Source organism: Pantherophis guttatus, chromosome 7 (genome assembly GCF_059756535.1).
Source record: "Pantherophis guttatus breed Tessera chromosome 7, ASM5975653v1, whole genome shotgun sequence".
In the NCBI taxonomy this organism is placed as follows: Eukaryota; Metazoa; Chordata; class Lepidosauria; order Squamata; family Colubridae; genus Pantherophis; species Pantherophis guttatus.
Window position 1 is genome coordinate 30,387,991 of NC_142069.1, and position 6,000 is coordinate 30,393,990.

Sequence of the window (6,000 nt, forward strand, 5' to 3'; positions counted from 1 at the left end):
TCTCACTTAAAAAAAGATATTGATAAGATTGAAAGAGTCCAGGATGGGCAACAAAAATGGTGCAAGGTCTGAGGGACAAATCATATCAGGAAAGATTGGAGGAACTGAATACATACAGTGTGAAGGACAAAAGGAAAAGAGGAAACACGAGTAAAGCCTTTAAATATATTAAGGATATGAATAAGCTTCTAGAAGGTAGTATTTTCAATATTAAGCAAAAATCAAGAACTCGGGGGCATAATCTCAAACTGGCAGGAGGGAAGTTCAAAAGTAATGTTATAAAGTATTACTTCACAAAAAGAGTAGTGGAACCAACTTCTAGTGGAAGTAGTGGGTCAGTAATAATCAGTAACTAAGTTTAAACATGCTTGGGTTAAACACATGTCTATCAAAAATTAAAATAAATAAATAAAAATATTTGTTTATTATTTAAAATAATGAATAAATTAAAAATTAAAAAGAAAACAGACAAAAAAGTCAAAAGACAAACTTGATGGACCATTGCATCTTTTCTGCCATCTCTTTTCTATGTTTCTGTGTCATTTTTTCTTCTCTTGTGTTCATCTCATCGCCTTTCCTTCACTAACCTCCCTTTTTCCATCCCCATCAGAATTACTCTTTAAAATATTTGTTCTCTCTCTGCTGTGTAATTATTACCATTGTCAGAAGCTCTATAGAGAAGGCCTCATGCATCAATGACTCATTCCTCTGAAGGCACCATTTCCAACAGAGAGGACCTTTAAAATCCTCTCTTGGCACCTGATTTTCCCCCCTCATTTCAACCTCTCTTATATAAGCTGTGATGGGTCAGACAGTTCCTCCGTCTAGAACAGAGGTCTTCAAACATGGCAGCTTTAAGACTTGTGGACTTCAACTCCCAGAATTCTCCAGCCAGCTATGCTATGCTATGCTGGCTGGAGAATTCTGGGAGTTGAAGTCCACAAGTCTTAAAGCTGCCATGTTTGAAGACCTCTGTTCTAGAAATTGCCCTGATATTGTAGGCCAACATCTCCTTTCTGCTCCCTGTAATAAAGACAATTCTGAGGAAAAAAAGGAATGGCAAACTCTTAAGGATTTTTTTGCTTGGTACTATTTCTTACTTCAACTTTTTGCACAAGGTAATTCTGAGGATGGATCCCAGGGAAATATGGAGTTATTTAATAAATAAATATATGAAATGAGATGGAATGGAATGCTTCTAAACAGAAAGGAAAGTTTTATGGCATTACTCTCATGGGAGAGTAATAGAGGAAATACCGGTAGACCTTGTCTTACAAACATTTGTTTAGCAAATATCTGAAGTTATAAGAGCACTGAAAAGAATGACTTATGAATAGTCCTTGCACTTACAACCATCACAGCATCCCTACAGTCATGTGATCAAAATGTGGGTGCTTGGCAACAGGTATGTATTTATGATGGTGGTAGCATCCCAGGATCACACAATTGCTATTTGCGACTTCCCGCCTCACGTCCTGCAAGCAACAAGCAATTTGGGAAGCCAGATTCACTTATTGGCTGCAACTGCATGAATCACTTAATAACTGGTTGAGCATGTGCAACAGATATATGCATATAGAACTGGAATTATGTAAAGTAGTGCATCAATACATGATAGGGTCTTTGAATTTTACACCTGCATACAAATACATACCTACTTATTTTTTAAAAAATCATTTATGATCCCCTTGATGAATCAGCACAATGAGAAGTTATTCCCACAGGGAGAAAAATGGTTGACAATGTGCATTAATTCTGATGTAAACCCCATAGTGTATTCAGTGGGGTTATTCCTAAATCAATGTGCATAAATTTGCAATATTTCAGAGTATAGTTTGGGTCAGTCCCTTTGTATCAATTGTACTTTTATTTTATTTTATTGATGTATAAACTACCTCAGTCTGAACTGAGTCTGAATAAAGCACGTGAATGAAACAAATAGAATTACCTCAGCAGTTAAAATAATCAATTAACAGTCCAAACAATCACAATAATTAGAATTTATGTGCTCCTCAATTTTCCTAGGGTCTGAAAACCCTCTGAAAGATGATAATTTTAAAGGCTTTTTTAAACTAAAGGAGGATGGTTGTTAATTCCACTTCTAGCAACACCAGGTTCCAGAGCATGAGAGCTACTACACCTGTCTCCTTTTTGAAGTTCCCTCAACTTCTCATTGGGGCAAAATCCTTAGCAGGCCTTCTTTGATGTTTGGAGTAGATGAGCAAAATGTAACTTGGCAGGACATTGCCTGATGTCCTGTGTTATGACATATAGATGCTCCATAGCAATATGAAATGCTATTAAGAACTGCAGTTGTGCAAAAACTAAAGAAGCATCACAGAGGAATTAAAGTGCTCCACTGTGATGATACTTGTCACTTAAGTTCTGTCTTCCACTGACTCTATTCAATGCCGGTTCTTCTATCCCTTGGAAGCTGCCACCAATTTATGTGGATAACAATCCAAGTTGCAGGTTGATAACACAATCCATTTTTTAAAATCACGAACCAAAATGTAATTGATTGGCATTTCAGCAAATAGATTGCTGAATAGCAAATAAGGTTAAATAGTGCATGTATTTCTCTCTAATTTTCTTAATAAAAACAAAACATACTTCCACAACCACCACTCTCCTCCTCCTCCTCCTCCTCCTCCTCCTCCTCCTCCTCCTCCTCCTCCTCCTCTTTCTCCTTCCCTTTCCCCTTCTCCTTCTCCATGCAATTTTATATCATTAACCTTTCTTCATATATTTTCTCTGTCTGCATTCGGAACACCTAATGCTATTGTACATAACATTGTGTTAAATGGACATAAAGTCCATTTGCTTTCACAATATGCCACAATTGGAAACCCTAATTATATTTAGGCCAAATTCCCTCTTATACATATAATTAATCATCATAACGTCAGAAGCAAATGCATTCGGTGTTTGACTGTATAAAATGCCCCATAGCTTAAATCAATAATATTAAATGATTTTATCTTAGGAGAATCTGGTCATTTAATCCTCTGTAGTATATGCAAAATTCAAAATTTAGAATGTCTACTTGTGAAACATTTCAGTTGTGCATAGTTCCAAAAATGAAACATTCTTAGCCTGTGCATCTCCATAATACAAAGAAATGCATATATTTAAACATGCCTATGGACAATAGACATTAGCCATGCATATACTGTAGAAGATTACAGAACTTGCCAGAGAACATATTTGAAGGCACAGATTGTGGAAAGCTGTACTATGAGTTTCCATAGGACTTAAAAAAAAGTAAAATCACAACTAAATTTATTCAGTTTTATATAAAATTAGATAGATGATTAAATGACCTCCCACATGCCAGCAATGTAAGATAAGATAACCAGTCCCAAGTTCTGAATCCTAATTATCTGACCATACCTGCAGAATACCAGCTATTCAGCAACACCCGTGTATGCGACACATTTTAGGTTGTATTTTATTGCTATTGTTTTATATTTTGATAATATATTGTATTTTACCTTATTTGAAAGCCACTAAGAGTCTCTTATATTATCAATCAACAAACAAATATCTTGTCAACAGAAAAAATTATCCAATATATATATATATATATATATATATATATATATATATATATATATATATATATATATATATATATATATCAGCATTGTCTAGTTTGTCCATTGTGAGTTATTTTGGGCAGAAATAATCTGGCCATATTAGTTCATACTTTAGACACTTTTCAATAGAATTGTTGTAAGGATTTTCTGGGGACTGCCCTTGAAAACAATGTGAATACTTCATCTGTGGCTGACTACCACAGCCAGCATTACTTTTGTTACAGTCAGATAGAAATACATTACACTGATTCCAAAGGCATCTTTTATTTTTTAGATTCCTTATCATTAAAAATAATAGTCCTACAGTAAGTTTTTGGAATAACTATTCACTGTAGATCAAGTAGTGTTCCCCTTTAAAGCATAAAGAGTTGACAATCAAAGATCTGAAGGAATGTCTGTCTCTATATCAGCCTGCCCAGTTTAAGTAGCCTGAATTATATAAGAGAAAAACTAGTTTTGACACCCAAGGGGGCATTGCATTGCATTCTTTTTCACATCAGTTCAAAACTTTTTTTGCTTGCTTAGCTGTTTTAAAGGATGACTCTGATAGCGTCTTTATCATATTTGCTACTTCTTCTTGGTTTTAAGGGTCCTTTTATCAGTTTTTCTATTAATTCTGTATCCCATTATGATTCTAAGCATACTCTCACATTACATTCTGTTATATTCAAGGATGAAGGGAGGTGTAACTATGGTTGCAATAAAAAAATACTTGAAATTAGCAAATTATATTTAGTTGTCCATTTCTTGCTACATTATAGTCCGGAGCTCAGTCTGAGACCACTGATGCTGTACTCCCACTATCTTCACTCATTATATCTTTTTTTAAAAAAGACTCCTTTGAATTCTTTAAAGAAACGCTGGCAGTTGATGCTATTTTAGATGCTATCACATGTGAGGATTTACTTTTACCACCACTAAAAACAGCTCAGTGATTGATTTTCAGAGCACAAAATAGCCTTCTCCAGCCTGGTACCATCCAGATTGCTGGAATCAATTCAGGAGTTGCAGTCATAGCACATCTGCGATATACCAGGTTGGGAAAGGTTGCTCTAAAGTAAGAAAATAAAATAATAATAATAATAGAAATGGGTCACTGTATGTTTGGCACCATGTGCATCTGTATGTTTGAGAGATGGAGAGAAGATGAATTCAGGCAAGTTCTAATCCAAGAAAGAATGTTGGTATACCTATATTCTATGAGTACATTGACATTTTTGATCCGGTCTTCCCATGAGAATCCTATGAGCCCCCTGCCAAAAAAAAAAACACCAAACCTTTAGTCTCGGCTAATCTATTAAAATGATTTCAGACTTTCTAAAATAACTTGAAAACTGCTGTTTAGAAAGCCGTACCAAAGAACAACTGTCCAGACAAGGAAGAACAGAGACGCCAAACTGATCTTTTTACAAACTTGTATTAAAACATGGTTTACTGTTGTTTTGATGGAAACGTATCAATAAAGCAAACAAATATTCTTAAAATAACATTCTAAGTAGTGTAGCATCTCAAAGATTTCTGTTAACATAAATTTTTATAAATGGACCAGAGCCTTCCCAACCCCCACCCCTTATTAAGCTTTTGCTAGAACAAAAGCAGCGATGCTCAGAATTTCAGCCAACAATAGATTATGTGCTTTAACTGAAACAGATACACAGACATTCAGTATACCCTTGTTTACCCAAACAGGCACTGAAATCACATCAACTTCGTGATAAAGCAAATACATGGTACATAAGTGTCACAAATTATCTCTTACCTGTTCTGAAGCCAGTTTATTCCATCAGAGTCCTGCAAAATCCAGCTAACAAGGGAAAGGAGAAGAGAGCAATGTCTGTATCCCATTCAGTTTCATTTTTATCCCCTAAAAGTGTTCCCTTTCTGGGTCCATCTTTTTTGTCAGATTTCCAAGTAATTCACTATAGTTTCTTCTGCTCTTGATCTTCCTCCAACTTTCCTTCATTGTTTTCTCAGTCTTCTCTTCTCTTCTTCGTTTGATAGTTTCCTGATTTTAACATGCTCTATTAGGTGTTCCCACTTGCAAATTTGCAGCCCGGTCTTAGGCTTTTCAAACAATATTTTTTCTAGTTTTTCTTTGCCTTTCCTCCTCACCTCCTACCCTTTTGCCTTCTCTTTTACACTCCTGCTGTTTCATTCACACTTTTCTTTCAGGGTTTGTTCTTCCTCTTGCTTTTCTCTGTTTTTCTTTTTCACTCCTTCTTTTCAAATTGCTTGCTTCCCGTTATCTGATTGCTGTGCAGTCTGTAACTAAGAAGTCAGCAACTCCACTAAAATCCAACAGCCTTCCACTACTTTAACCCATCCCTGTGTGTGATCTCAAAACCATGGATACAAGCTGCAGATGCAGCAATGGGGAATGATAGGAGTACAATCCAAAGCA

The 6,000-nt window shown here is 35.6% G+C and overlaps 1 protein-coding gene across 1 annotated transcript in view; it reads right to left on the minus strand.

The window, feature by feature from the left end:
* KCNJ4 (potassium inwardly rectifying channel subfamily J member 4) overlaps positions 1 to 6,000 on the minus strand; it is a 38,046-nt gene extending 32,046 nt beyond the window's left edge. The window contains exon 1 of the mRNA XM_034402854.3: positions 5,359 to 6,000. The gene's annotated coding sequence lies outside the window, so the exon portion shown is untranslated. The remainder of the gene's footprint in view (positions 1 to 5,358) is intronic.